The following is a 16,252-nucleotide window of genomic DNA, read 5'->3' on the forward strand; positions in this document are numbered from 1 at the left end:
TGGTGACGCGCCGCATCTCTACAGAGCAGGAAGTACTGGCTGAGCAGAGACATCGTCGTCTCTGCTTGTACACGCCTCCTCCTCCTTCTATCTCGGAGTTCCCACTCTGCCTGCCCGTCTCCTCTCATATCTGACGTTGCCCCCAAGGTCCCCCTTCCCCCCGCAGCCCCCACCTGCGCCCCCCCTTTGCGGAGCCACCCCCGGTTGCGGAACCCCCCTGATGGTATATACATTAATTACAGGGGTTACATAAATACATGGATGATGGGGGTAATACACAGGGATGATGGGGGTTATATACAGGGATGATGAGGTAATACACAGGGATGATGGGGGTTATACACAGGGATGATGAGGTAATGCACAGGGATGATGGGGGTTATACACTGGGATGATGAGGTAATACACAGGGTGGATGGGGGTTATATACAGGGATGATGGGGGTTATATACAGGGATGATGAGGTAATACACAGATAATGAGGTAATACACAGGGATGATGGGGGTTATATACAGGGATGATGAGGTAATACACAGGGATGATCGAGGATATATATAGGGATGATGAGGTAATACACAGGGATGATGGGGGTTACATATAGGTTGTATACAGGTATGATGGAGTTACATCATCCCTGTGTATAATCCACTATCATCCCTGTGTATTAAATCATCATCCCTGTTTATAACCCCATCATCTGTGTGTATAACCACAACATCCCTGTGTGTTACCCCCACATTCCTGTATATAACCCCCTCCCATTGTGTGATTATTACTGGGTGTGACAGTGCAGGGAGGGAGCTGGGTGACTGTAATTAGAGCAGGGAATGATCTGTGAACATAGAGGGCGTGGCAGTATGCAAATAGCGGAGATGTGGGGGGAGGAAGGGGGATGTAAGCTGTCTCCTCAGATACATCAAGGGATTATGGGTATGATGTGTTACAAGTCAGGAAACAGCCAGGACCAGAAGCAAGGGATGTAAAAAACCGGAAAGAGCAGCAGTGACGATTGTGCTCAAACAGAAACTGGTTAGAAGGTATGTAGAGGGTTTAGGGAAGGCAAACCATAGCTGGGGGACACTTTTTAGAAAATATTTTTTTCCTGGCCAACCCCAGAGGATATTATTATTATGATAAAAATTACATTTTGCAACATTAATTAAGATTGCAAAGTATCTTTTTCCCTGGACCTAAAACTTTCTCTTAATTTAAGTAGACTGTGGTGGTCCTGTCTGAAGGATTGGAACATCTTTATCCCAGATTCACACAGAGCAGTTTGTTGCAGTTTTTTTTTACCCAAAGGCAGGAGTGCATCCAAAAGGGAGAAATTGTATTAAAGGGGTATTACCATCTTCGGCATTTATGGCATGTTCACAAATATGCCATAAATGTCCGATAGATGCGGGTCCCATCTGTGGGACCCGCACATATCTCTAGAACAGGGCGTCCTGACCCCCGTCTTACGTTATGTCGCTGTCGGTGAGCTTCGGCCACTGACTGACGAGGTAGCCGAGTTTTCCAGAAACAGCCGTGCACATTTAGCTATGCTGTTTCTGGTCTAGTTCACTGAGATATATCAGTGGCTTGAGCCCAATGACAGCGACAGAAGGTAGGATGGGATTCAGGGGACCCCATTCTAGAGATAGGTACAGGTCCTAGAGGTGGGACCCGGATCTATCAAACATTTATGGCATATTCTGTGGTTGTGCCATAAATGTCCAAGATGGGAATACCCCTTTAAGTGCAGACTTTGAAATACTGTATTCTCTTTTTGTATCCACTTTTTATTTAGGCTAAAACTACTTTCTAGTCCAAATGCAGAAGGAAGCAGCTGAAATGTGTTCACAGTATTATGTGCAGAGTGAATTCAGTAAGAGGGGAGAGCAAGTCTGCGAAGCGTAGCTTCATCCAATACTGTAGTGCAGAGAGGGGGGCATTATTTTGTCAGGCAGCATTTTTGTAGTTTCCTGTACTGATAAGGACCTATAGAGTTCATATAGAGGACCTATAGAGCACTGTGGAAACTTGCACTTGAAAAATATTGTGTTAGCATTACCCTAGAAGGTTCAATTAACTAATCATAAAAAATTGACCACCATTTGTCTTTAATAATAGCAACAAGATTGGCAGAATTATATTTAATGTTATTAGTAGTTACTTTATTAATTGACCCTGTGGTGGGTGCCGGCTGTTTCAAACAGCTGACACCCACCTGCAATGGCTGGGATCAGAGCTGACTCAGATCCCGGCCGTTTATCCCCTCAGATGCTGTGATTAAGGCTGGATTCACACGAGCACATTACGTCCGTAATGGATGGAACGTATTTCGGCCGCAAGTCCCGGAATGAACATACTGCAGGGAGCCGGGCTCCTAGCATCATAGTTATGTACTAGGAGTTTATGTTATGAACTTAGTTCTGGTTTTGTATTAATGTACTGAGCTTGTTTCTGGTACTGTATTTATGTAGTGAGCTTGGTTCTGGTGCTGAATTTATGTACTGAGCTTTGTTCTGGTGTTATATTTATGTACTGAGCTTTGTTCTGGTGCTGTATATATGTATTGGTCTTGGTTTTGGTGCTGTATTCATGCGGTTTGTGTCATGCCCATGGCCGAGAGCCAGCAGGCTCACTCACCTCCTGATGGCCGCAGCCATGGATCTGCGAGCGCTGGCCCCAGCTTCCTCCTCAGGAGACGCCAGCGCTCTCTTCCGTTTACCTCGGCTGGGTCCCGTAAGGTGCGCACGCACGCTCGTGCCTGCTCTTAAACGGCCAGTGGGTGCACCTGAGTTAAAGTCAAAATTAGCCCATGGACCCTGGACTATAAGGGGGGACCAGCCCCTTCCTGCCTTGCCTGAGCCTTGTTGTCTTACCTTAAGTTTGACTAAGCAAATGATCTCCTAGTGTTTCCCAGTTCCCAGTGTTTCCCGTTCCTGCTACCTGTAACCTGTATCCCGTGCTATCCTGGTCAAGTGCTGTGTTGATCTGTAGTCGTGCTGTGCTATATACCACACCTGGCGCCTGCCTGCTGCCTAGTCCCAGCTGAGCCTGTTTTACTACTGTCCGAGCTACAAAAGGTACACTATACGAACTATAGACTGTGACCTGTGTCCTGTTGGCCAGCTGCCATACCGTCAAGGCGGTACGGCTCAGTGGGTCTACGTACCCAACGTGACAGTAGGCTCAGGCCATGGACCCCACTGGTCAATCCCAGACCATGATGACATCACAAGAGATGCGGGCAGATATGCTACACCTCCGGTCTCAACAAGACCAACTCCGCCAGACCTTCAACAGTATTGCACGTCGGCTGGAGGTGCAAGCTGACAATCCTCCTACTACACCTCCTGGCAGTATTGACCCTCTGACTACACCTCCTGGCAGTGCTGATCCCCGATTTTCTTTGCCACTTCCTGACCGCTATGATGGAGAAGCAAGGACCTGCCGTGGATTTTTGAACCAGTGCCAGATCCTCTTCAGCCTGTATGCAAGGGCATTTTCGTATGATGGCGCAAGGGTCGCTTTCATCGTCTCTCTCCCCACTGGCAGGGCCCTTGATTGGGCGAATCCTATCTGGGAGGTGACAAGGACCAGAGACCCGTGACTTCCAGGGGTCCTCCAGACATTTCACACGATGTTTGAGGAGCCTGGATGAGTCTCGTCTGCAGCCGCCTCCTTGCTGAACCTACGCCAGGGAGACACCTCCGTGGGCGAGTACGCCATCCACTTCCACACCCTGGCGGGACAACTGTTGTGGAACAATGAGGCTCTGGTGGCTACATTCTGGCAGGGACTGTCTCCTGAGATTAATGATGAGCTTGCCGCTCGAGATCTACCGTCTACCGTGGATGAAGTCATCCTTCTGGCCGCCCGGATTCATATAAGGATCCGAGAATGGCTCCAAGAAGCTTGTTGGGAGGGAGGACTCCCTAGTCCGGTCCCTACTTTGCAGCAACCCCTGATGTCCTCAGATGCCGATCCTCCTAAGGAGTCTGTGAGGATGGACCAGTTTAAGCTGTCTACCCAGGAGAGACAACGCAGACGCACCTCAGGACTCTGTCTATATTGTGGCCTCGGAGGCCATCTTGTGCGTCTGTGTCCCCAAAAGCCCCAAAGCCTAGGGTTGGTAGGAGACAACCTTGTCCATTCCCGTGACCATAATGTCCGGCGATAAAACGCATCAGGTCTCTACGTATCTGGACTCTGGATCCGCTGCTAATTTCACTCGTAGAGACCTGGTGGATCTTATCCCATTGCCCACTACCCCTGTGGAGAGGCCATTGATGGTTGCATCTGTAAATGGACTACCTCTGCCAGACACAATTATAGCTGTGACCAAGTCGCTGAGGCTCCAAGTAGGAGCTCTCCACTTCAAGTTCCTCTCGTTCTTTGTCTTGCTCAAGGCCGTTAACCCCGTGCTGCTGGGTCTGCCTTGGCTCCGACTACATGCCCCAGTCCTGGACTGGAACTTTGGAGAGGTTCTCCAGTGGAGCCCCGAGTGTCTCAACCGTTGCCTGGCTGTTAGGGATCTGCCAGGTACAACGTCTAGGTATACTCCTGGGATTAATCAATCCACACCTGAGGCCAGACCTCTTAGACTGACACCGGCTCCCACCAACCAGGGTGGCAGGCTCAGGAGTGGGAGAGCCTATCGCGGCCTGGTCAGTCGGAGTTAGCTCCGCCCCCTGTCCATTATTACCTGCCGTGTTCTCTTCCTCAGTGCTTGATTCCTGGCCCCACTGCTGCTTGCTCCAGCCTGCTTCTGCCGTGCTTCTGCCTTGCTGCAGTTCCGCTTAACCTGCTTCGCTTTGCCCCTGGCTTGCTTCCTTCTCCGTGCTCACGTTGGTATACTCCACTTCATCCTGGTCCTGACTACTCATTCACCGCTCCGTTTCCTCGCGGCGTTCCGTGGGCTACTGCCCCTTCCCTTGCGTGTTCCCTGTTTGTTCTCCCGTGCACTTAGACAGCGTAGGGACCGCCGCCCAGTTGTACCCCGTCGCCTAGGGCGGGTCGTTGCAAGTAGGCAGGGACAGGGCGGTGGGTAGATTAGGGCTCACTTTCCCTTCACCTCCTTCCTGCCATTACATAATTACAAGCCCATACCTAGTCTACCATTTCTCCTACGCTGACGCTATCATGGACCCCCTTGAGACCCTGACCCAGCAGATGCAGGGCCTCTCCCTACAGGTCCAGGCCCTGGCCCAGAGGGTCAACCAGGGTGACGCTGCCTTAGTAGTACCCCTCACCTCACCTCTAGAACCCGACCTCAAGTTACCTGACCGGTTCTCAGGGGACCGTAAGACGTTTCTCTCCTTCCGGGAGAGTTGCAGACTGTATTTCCGCCTAAAACCCCACTCCTCAGGTTCCGAGAACCAGCGGGTGGGTATCATCATATCCCGACTCCAGGAAGGGCCCCAAGAGTGGGCCTTCTCCTTGGCTCCTGACGCCCCTGAACTTTCCTCTGTTGATCGTTTTTCTCTGCCCTCGGACTCATTTACGACGAGACTGACAGGACTGCTTTAGCCGAGAGTCAGCTGGTGACCTTACGTCAGGGTAGGAGACCGGTTGAGGAATACTGTTCTGATTTTAGAAAGTGGTGCGTAGCTTCTCGGTGGAACGATCCGGCCCTAAGGTGCCAGTTTAGGTTAGGATTATCTGACGCCCTGAAGGATCTGCTGGTTAGCTACCCCTCTTCTGACTCCCTTGACCAGGTTATGGCCCTAGCAGTACGACTTGACCGACGTCTCAGGGAACGTCAGCTTGAACGTTTCAATGTGCTCCCCTCTGACTTTTCTGCGATCCCCCCCGAGGTCCCGTCTCCTCGCCCCTCCACGGAGGACTCGGAGGTACCTATGCAACTCGGGGCCTCCATGTCCCCTCGACAACGTAGGGAGTTTCGCAGAATGAATGGTCTCTGCTTCTACTGTGGGGACGACAAGCATCTACTGAACACCTGTCCCAGGCGCAAGAATAAAAAGCCGGAAAACGTCCGCGCCTAAGTGATCATCGGGGAGGTCACTTGGGCGCACAGGTATTTCCCGTTAATGTGAAACGCAATAAAATTTTGCTTCCCTTTCAGGTCTCGTTTGCTGGCCGGTCTGCCACGGGCAGTGTTTTCGTGGATTCTGGCTCATCTGCTAATATCATGTCTGTGGAATTTGCTATGTCTCTAAAAATGCCTTTTATTGATTTACCTTATCCTATCCCTGTAGTAGGTATCGACTCCACTCCCCTTGCTAATGGTTATTTTACTCAGCATACTCCTGTTTTTGAACTCCTGGTTGGCTCCATGCATTTGGAGCAGTGCTCTGTACTGGTGATGCAGGGATTATCGTCTGATCTGGTATTAGGTCTTCCCTGGTTGCAGTTGCATAATCCCACGTTTGATTGGAATACTGGGGATCTCACCAAATGGGGTAGTGAATGTCTGATGTCATGTCTTTCTGTTAACTCTATTTCTCCCCGGGAGGAGGTAAACACGCTTCCTGAGTTTGTTCAGGACTTCGCCGATGTGTTTTCTAAGGAGGCCTCCGAGGTGTTGCCCCCCCATAGAGATTACGATTGCGCCATCGATTTGGTGCCTGGTGCCAAGCTTCCTAAGGGTAGGATATTTAATCTTTCATGTCCTGAACGTGAAGCTATGAGGGTGTATATCCAAGATTGCCTGGCCAAGGGTTTCATTCGCCCCTCGACTTCTCCTGTAGGTGCTGGCTTCTTCTTCGTGGGGAAGAAGGATGGTGGTCTTAGGCCGTGCATTGATTATCGTAACCTGAATAAGGTCACCGTAAGGAACCAGTACCCACTTCCTTTGATTCCGGATCTTTTTAATCAGGTTCATGGAGCCCAATGGTTTTCTAAGTTCGATCTACGGGGGGCATATAACCTTATCCGCATCAAAGAGGGGGATGAGTGGAAAACTGCGTTCAACACACCCGAGGGTCATTTCGAATACCTGGTCATGCCCTTTGGGTTGTGTAATGCCCCTGCTGTCTTCCAGAATTTTATTAATGAAATCCTGAGAGATTACCTGGGTAATTTTCTTGTTGTGTACCTTGATGACATACTGGTGTTTTCCAAGGACTGGTCCTCCCACGTGGAGCATGTCAGGAAGGTGCTCCAGGTCCTTCGGGAGAATAATCTGTTTGCTAAGACTGAAAAATGTGTCTTTGGGGTACAGGAGATACCATTTTTAGGGCAAATCCTCACTCCTCATGAATTCCGCATGGACCCTGCCAAGGTTCAGGCTGTGGCGGAATGGGTCCAACCTGCCTCCCTTAAGGCGTTACAGTGTTTTTTAGGGTTCGCCAACTATTACAGGAGATTTATTGCCAACTTCTCGGTCGTCGCTAAGCCTCTTACGGACCTTACTCGCAAGGGTGCTGATGTCCTCCATTGGCCCCCTGAGGCCGTCCAGGCCTTTGAGACCCTCAAGAAGTGCTTTATCTCGGCCCCCGTGCTGATTCAGCCCAACCAAGAGGAGCCATTTATTGTGGAGGTTGACGCATCCGAGGTGGGAGTGGGGGCCGTCTTGTCCCAGGGTACCAGCTCCCTCACCCATCTCCGCCCCTGTGCTTACTTCTCTAGGAAGTTTTCGCCCACGGAGAGTAACTATGATATTGGCAACCGCGAACTTCTAGCCATTAAATGGGCTTTTGAAGAGTGGCGGCACTTCCTGGAGGGGGCCAGACACCAGGTAACGGTCCTTACGGATCACAAGAATCTGGTTTTCCTAGAATCGGCCCGGAGGCTTAATCCTAGACAAGCTCGGTGGGCACTATTCTTTACCAGATTTAATTTCTTGGTTACCTATAGGGCTGGGTCCAAGAATATTAAGGCTGATGCTCTGTCACGTAGTTTCATGGCCAATCCTCCTTCCGAGAAGGATCCTGCTTGTATTTTACCCCCTGGTATAATCGTTTCTGCCACGGATTCTGATTTAGCTTCTGATATCGCGGCTGATCAGGGTTCAGCTCCCGGGAACGTCCCTGGGGACAAACTGTTTGTTCCCCTGCAATACCGGCTAAGGGTACTCAGGGAAAACCATGACTCCGCTCTATCTGGTCATCCTGGCATCTTGGGCACCAAACACCTCATTACCAGAAACTATTGGTGGCCTGGGTTGCCTAAAGACGTTAGGGCTTACGTCGCCGCTTGTGAGGTTTGCGCTAGGTCCAAAACCCCTAGGTCCCGACCTGCGGGCCTACTACGTTCCTTGCCCATTCCCCAGAGACCTTGGACCCATATCTCCATGGATTTTATCACCGATTTGCCCCCATCTCAGGGCAAGTCGGTGGTGTGGGTGGTAGTAGACCGCTTCAGCAAGATGTGCCACTTTGTGCCCCTTAAGAAGCTACCTAACGCCAAGACGTTAGCTTCTTTGTTTGTGAAACACATCCTGCGTCTCCATGGGGCCAGAGTCAATATCGTTTCTGACAGAGGGGTACAATTTGTTTCCTTATTTTGGAGAGCTTTTTGTAAAAAGTTGGAGATTGATCTGTCCTTCTCCTCCGCCTTCCATCCCGAAACTAATGGCCAAACGGAAAGGACTAACCAATCCCTGGAACAATATTTAAGGTGTTTCATCTCTGACTGTCAATTCGATTGGGTCTCATTCCTTCCCCTTGCTGAATTTTCCCTGAATAACCGGGTCAGTAACTCGTCAGGGGTCTCCCCGTTTTTCTGTAATTTCGGGTTGAACCCAAGGTTCTCCTCCGTTTCCCCTGGTTGTTCCAATAATCCTGAGGTAGAGGATGTTCATCGGGAACTGTGCACAGTCTGGGCCCAGGTTCAGAAGAACCTAGAGGCGTCCCAGAGCGCACAAAAGATTCAGGCTGATAGTAGACGTTCTGCTAACCCCCGGTTTGTCGTTGGGGATTTGGTCTGGTTGTCGTCCAGGAACTTGCGCCTTAAGGTCCCGTCCAGGAAGTTTGCCCCCCAATTTATTGGACCTTATAAGATCATTGAAGTCCTCAACCCTGTATCCTTCCGTCTGGAGCTGCCCCCATCCTTTCGCATACATGACGTCTTCCATGCCTCCCTCCTTAAACGCTGCTCCCCATCCTGGTCCCCCTCGAGGAAACCTCCTGTTCCCGTTCTCACCCCTGAGGGGGTGGAATTCGAGGTGGCCAAGATTATGGACAGTAGGATGGTCCAGGGCTCCCTCCAGTACCTGGTCCATTGGAGAGGATACGGGCCGGAGGAGAGGACTTGGGTACCTGCTCGTGATGTTCACGCTGGGGTATTGATCAGGAGGTTCCACCTTCTCTTCCCTACTAAACCGGGTCCTCTTAGTAAGGGTCCGGTGGCCCCTCATAAAAGGGGGAGTACTGTTAGGGATCTGCCAGGTACTACGTCTAGGTATACTCCTGGGATTAATCAATCCACACCTGAGGCCAGACCTCTTAGACTGACACCGGCTCCCACCAACCAGGGTGGCAGGCTCAGGAGTGGGAGAGCCTATCGCGGCCTGGTCAGTCGGAGTTAGCTCCGCCCCCTGTCCATTATTACCTGCCGTGTTCTCTTCCTCAGTGCTTGTAATTCTTCTGGATTCCTGGCCCCACTGTTGCTTGCTCCAGCCTGCTTCTTCCGTGCTTCTGCCTTGCTGCAGTTCCGCTTAACCTGCTTCGCTTTGCCCCTGGCTTGCTTCCTTCTCCGTGCTCACGTTGGTATACTCCACTTCATCCTGGTCCTGACTACTCATTCACCGCTCCGTTTCCTCGCGGCGTTCCGTGGGCTACTGCCCCTTCCCTTGCGTGTTCCCTGTTTGTTCTCCCGTGCACTTAGACAGCGTAGGGACCGCCGCCCAGTTGTACCCCGTCGCCTAGGGCGGGTCGTTGCAAGTAGGCAGGGACAGGGCGGTGGGTAGATTAGGGCTCACTTTCCCTTCACCTCCTTCCTGCCATTACACTGGCACAGATACGTTCGGCTCAGCCTCCTCTGCCTCGGTCATTGGCAGGTTTGCCTGGTCATTATGCTGCATTTTCGGACGTCTTCAGCAAGAAAGTGGCGGAGACGGTGCTCCCACACCAGGCTTATGACTGTCCTATTGAGCTGATTCCTGGTACATCCCTTCCCCGTGGTAGGGTATATCCTCTCTCCTTGCCAGAGACTCTGTCCATGTCCGACTATGTTAAAGAGAACTTGGAGAGGGGCTTCATACGGAAATCTTCCTCCCCGGCAAGAGTCGGGTTCTTCTTCACCAAGAAAAAGGATGGTTCCCTGCATCCTTGTATCGACTACTGGAGTCTCAACCAGATCACGGTGAAAAATAGGTATCCGTTGCCATTGATCTCAGAACTGTTTGATCGTATACGTGGTGCCAAGATTTTTTCCAAACTAGACCTGTGTGGGGCTTACAACCTAATTCGGATTCGCCGGGGTGACGAATGGAAAACTTAATTTAACACCCGTGACGGACACTATGAATATCTAGTAATGCCCTTCAGCCTGTGTAATGCTCCCGCGGTCTTTCAGGAGTTCGTTTATGACATCTTCCATGACCTCCTCTATGTTTGTGTTGTGGTCTATCTTGATGACATCTTGATTTTTTCTCCAGATCCTATGACTCATCAGAGACATGTCCATTAAGTTTTGCTGTGGTTAAGGGAGAATCGCCTGTACGCCAAGTTGGAAAAGTGCGTGTTTGATAGAGATGCGCTACCCTTCCTGGGCTACATCGTCTCGAATCGAGGTCTCAAGATGGATCCTGAAAAGGTAAAGTCTGTCCTGGAATGGCCACGCCCTCAAGTCTTGAGGGCCATACAGTACTTCCTGGGATTCGCCAATTTTTACAGACAGTTTATTCCAAACTTCTCCTCACTGAGTCCGCATTCAATAGCCTGAAGAGTGCCTTTACGTCAGCCTCTATCCTCCATCATCCAGATGTTTCTCTACAGTTCTCGTTGGAGGTGGACGCCTCCTCTGTCGGTGCTCGTGCACTCTTGTTCCAGAGAGGTTCTAAGGGCAAGTCAATGGTATGTGGCTATTTCTCTAAGCTCTTCTCTTCCGCAGAACGCAACTACTTGATTGGGGATCGGGAGTTACTGGCCATCAAATTGGCTCTGGAGGTCTGCAGACATCTACTAGAGGGTGCAGCTCATTCCATCCTGATTTTTACGACCACAAGAATCTCACCTATCTCCAGACGGCCCAACAGCTGAACCCTCGTCAGGCCAGGTGGTCGCTGTTCTTTACCAGGTTCCAGTTTGAGCTCCATTATTGCCGGCTAACAAGAATGTTAGGGCCCGATGCCTTGTCCAGGTCATTCGAGACAGAGGACACCATGGAAATTCACAGAATATTATTGACCCGTCTTGCATTGTCTCTGTCAACCTCCTGCAACTTAGGGACATTCCTCCGGGGAGGACCTTGTGTGCCTGGCTGACAGAGGGAGAATCCTCCGCTGGGGACACTGCTCTAGTTTCTGGTGGCCCACGTTGCCCAAAGACATCATGGACTTTGTTTCTTCTTGCTCGGTGTGTGCAGCTAACAAAGTCGCTCACTCCAAACCTGCTCCAGCCACTGCCTGTGCCCGATGATCCCTGGCAGCATATAGCTATGGACTTTGTTACGGACCTGCCTCCCTCTGTGGGATGCAGTAGTGTTTGGGTGGTGGTGGACCGATTTTCGAAGATGGCCCACTTCGTTCCGCTGACCGGGCTTCCTTCTGCTCCTCAACTGGCCAACCTTTTCATCCAACACATCTTCCGCCTGCACGGCTTGCCGCGCCGTATTGTATCTGATCAGGTGGTCCAGTTCACCTCTAGGTTCTGGAGAGTCCTCTGTAGATTCCTCAATGTGAGATTGGACTTGACCACAGCCTACCATCCTCAGCCCAATGGTCAAGTCGAGAGGATCAATCAGATCTAGGAGTACTACCTATGCCACTTAATCTCCAAGCAGCATGATGACTGGGTGCAGCTTCTTCTGTGGCCTGAGTTCTCGTATAATAATCACACTAGCGAGTCCTCAAGGAATACACCGTTTTTCATTGTCTACGGCCAACACCCACTAATTCCTCTCTCGGTGCCCGTTATGTCCGAGGTACCAGCAGTTGATTCTGCTTTTAGTGACTTCCTGCAGATCTGGCAGCAGACTCGATCCTCCATCCTACTGGCAGTCGACCGCATGAAATGGAAGGCAGACACGAGGAGAAGAGAACCTCCTCAATTTCTCCCTGGCACGAAGGTCTGGCTGTCCTCTAGGAATATCCGACCGAGGGTGCCATCATAAAAATTTGCTCCCAGGTTCCTCGGACCCTTCGAGATCCTACAGCAGATCAACCCTGTCGCCTACAAGCTTCGGCTGCCTCCTACCCTCAAGATCCCCAACTCCTTCCATGTCTCCCTCCTGAAGCCGGTGGTTCTAAACTGCTATACCAAGACTCCTAGCCCTGCAGTCCTTCAGACATCTTCGAGGTTGAGGAGATCTTGGACACCAAGAGAGTAAGAGGAAGAACTTTTTATTTGGTGGATTGGAAGGGGTTTGGTCCTGGGTGCCAGAGGAGAATCTCAATGCTCCTACCCTTCTGAAGAAGTTTCTCTCTCGCTATGGCCCCAAGAGGAGGAAGAGGGGGGATACTGTCATGCCCATTACCGCGGGCCATGAGGCTCACTCACCTCCTCATGGCCGCAGTAATGTATCTGCGAGCGCTGGCCACAGCCTCCTCCTCAGGAGACGCCAGCGCTCACTTCCGCTTACCTCGGCCAGGTCCCATGGGGTGTGTGCACTTGCTCGTGCCCGCTCTTAAAGACCAGCGCGCACCTGAGTGAAATTTAAAAGTAGCCCATGAGCACCCTGGACTATAAGAAGGGGCCCAGCCCCTTCCTGCCTTGCCTGAACCTTGTTGTCTTACCTTAAGTTTGTCTAAGAAAATGGTCTCCTAGTGTTTCCCAGTTCCCAGTGTTTCCCGTTCCTGCTACCTGTAACATGTATCCCGTGCTAAACTGGTCAAGTGCCATGTTGAGCTGTAGTCGGGCTGGGCTGTATACCCTGCCTGGCGCCTGCCTGCTGCCTAGTCCCAGCCGAGCCTGTTTTACTACTGTCTGAGCTACCACAGGTACACTATACGAAGTATAGACTATGACCTGTGTTCTGTTGGCCAGCTGCCATACCGTCAAGGTGGTACGGCCCAGTGGGTCCACGTACCGAACGTGACAGTTTGCTTGGTTATGGTTCTGTATTTATGTACTGAGCTTTGTTCTGGTTCTGTATTTATGTATTGAGCTTTGTTCTGGTGCTGTATTTATGTACTGAGTTTGGTTTTAGTGCTGTATATAAGTACTGAGCTTTGTTCTGGTGCTGTATTTATGTACTGAGCTTTGTTTTGGTCCTGTATATATGTACTGAGTTTGTTTCTGGTGTTGTATGTATGTACTAAGCTTTGTCCTGGTGCTGTATTTATGTACTGAGCCTTGCTCTGGTGCTGTATTTATGTACTTAGCTTGATTTTGCTACTGCATTTATGTACTGAGCTTGGTTCCGGAATTGTAATTATAAAGGATCTATTTATAATAACAAAATTGCAGGGCAGATGTAATTGTTGCATTTCATTGTATATTTAATGGAAACCTGTCAGGTAGTTTTAACCCCTTGAACTAAAACCATGCAGTAATACATGACAAGGCAATATTTCCAAGCCTTCCCCAGTATGTTTTTTTTCAGATGCAGCAAAATCTATAAAATCAACTTTTAAAATGGCGTGTGCTGTATGCTAATTACTCTTTAAAGTGTCATGGGGCGGTGCCGCTATCCTGAATAGTCAAAAAGCCCTGACTCCAAACCCACCTTTCCATGCTTGATTGACATCCCCCTGGCTATTAAACATCACTACCAGTCCCCTTCAACTTTCTTGGACGCGCCATTGCCTTGTACTCCATGGGCACGCACAGTGCAGCGGGGTGTACTCTACCTGGCATCAATGCTGCACCACGCATGCCTGGGGAATACAAGGCAATAGCGCATCTGCAAGATATGGAGGAGGCTGGTAGTGATGTAGAACAGCCAGAGGGGTGTCAATCAAGATATGGGGGGGGGGGGCACCATTTCAATTTAAGCCTCAGGCTGCAGAAAAGCTAGAATTCGCCCTGAGACCCGCTATAACTGGAAAATAATGTTCAGTTTGTTTACCTATAAGACATATTATGGAGAGCAATTAGCAGTTTATTTTCAATGTTATAGAAACAAAGGGAAGTGTACTGTGTCAGTAACTGTTTCATAGCTAACTGGAAGGCTCTGTGCAAATATATGCAGAACAGATGTCAATGATTGCACTTTTTATTAGTATTTATTTTTATTGATTGTTCTGATGAAGGAAAAGTCTAATCCTAAAAAATATATAGAAACGTAATATAACTTGAGATATATATGGTCATTTACACTTTATGTATATTTTCTAATGAAAGTTTTCCTTCATCATAGCTTACTTTTTTACATTTATTTATTTCCTGTAGTCTCTATAACACCAACACATTCTGCAGAAGCGCACTACAGCATTCATCACTCACACCAGTCTCCTATCTAACTTTACAGGACACCAATTGACCTGTGGTTTTTTTGTTTTGTTTTTTTACTGCACAATACAAACACAGGGCGAACATACAAACTCCTCTTAGCCGGATTTGACCCCCAAGGCAAGGCAGCATTGCTAACCACTAAGACACTGTACTGTGTCTGATGTAGCATCTACTGTACATGCATAGGTGCAACCTAAATATACATCTGAAGGCAGCATTACTGCTTGACCTGAATTAGCTTTGAATCAGTGTTCTTCTTTATTTCCGTGTGAACACTAGTACCGTTATACATTTACAGTGGCCTTTTGCTGATACAGATTGATAAAATAATCTGTGAAAGTTAAACTAGAGTATTTTAAGGAAAAATAACATAAATGATCTCTGCAAGGTTATAGACAATGATCATTTCTACAGTCATAAAGTTTTAGTTAAGGACATTATAAAGACACATTTCACTTGTGCAGGGGCACTATTTACAAATATACATGACATTTCACACAGAGGGACTCATGTACGCATGCTGGAAAGCTGAAAGGCACTGTCATAAATGTCAATCACTTAATGTATATTTTTAGCAAAGTAAACGGAATTGTCACCAACATATGGTTACAAGTGACCTTTTCATATTTAAAGGGCTCCTAAGAAGTAAATACAGTTTGATCTAGCTGCACAAGAACCTGCTTATATGCGAGTAAGTCAGAAACTAAGAGAAAGGTCATTCAGTAATTCTTGTGTTACTTACACTGCCAAATATAATACCTGAAATAAATAGGGTAGTGGATATTTTATTTGTACTAGAATTGTGTGCAAGATCCCCAAGACCCATATGGTTTGGATTTGGTTCTGATTCTATCATCATGTTTTTGTTTATTTATTTTTTGTTTTTTACTCTATCCATATATTGCTCTAAATGGTTCTGTTTTCTTGCAATATTTAGATATTATGATAAAGCTAAATATTTGTAGTGTTTTGTTTATTGTTCAAATATTAGGCTCTGTTCACATATGAATTAGAGGCTTCGTTCACAGCCTCAGCCGCAGATTCCGTTACGTGTCAAAACAAATAGTGCAGTAAGCAGTGCTCTTTTTTTGTGTGGCAAAACCACTAACACTGTGATGTAACCAAATGGAAAACCTTTATAAATCTGTTGATGTAAAAAGAAAGAAGAAAACCTGAGAAAAACCCATATCAATAATAGGTCCATGCAAAATACTTAAATCCAAACCTATACAGAAGAACACGACCGTGGTATATTATAAGTCCGTTGGTGTCTGTCGGCAGGGCCAGCGTCAGCACCCTGGGAAACCCGGCCACGTGCCGGTCCCACTTTCCTTGGGGGGGCCCACTCGGCCGCGGGGCACTCACTGTCCATATATAGATAGTGATGTCAGGAGGAGAGAAGGATTCCCAGGCAGAGCGCTAGCAGGTCTGCTCCGGGACTCCGTCTCGGGGGAAGCCTCTGACTTCACTGTCCATGTATGGACAGTGATGTCAGGAGGAGAGGAGGAGTCCCAGGCAGAGCACTAGAAGCGGCTCTGCTCCGGGACTCTGTCTCTGGGGAAGCCCCTGACATCACTGTCCATATATGGACAATGATGTCAGGAGCAGAGCCGTGTCCCAGGCAGAGTGCTAGTAGCGCTCTGTCCAGGAATTTGGCTCTAGGGTTGCCTGTGACATCATTAGCCGTATATAGACAATGATGTCAGGGGCTTCAACTCTGCCCGAGACTTCAGCTCTGCAT

The sequence above is a fragment of the Rhinoderma darwinii genome, chromosome 3 (genome assembly GCF_050947455.1).
Source record: "Rhinoderma darwinii isolate aRhiDar2 chromosome 3, aRhiDar2.hap1, whole genome shotgun sequence".
Taxonomy (NCBI): Eukaryota; Metazoa; Chordata; class Amphibia; order Anura; family Rhinodermatidae; genus Rhinoderma; species Rhinoderma darwinii.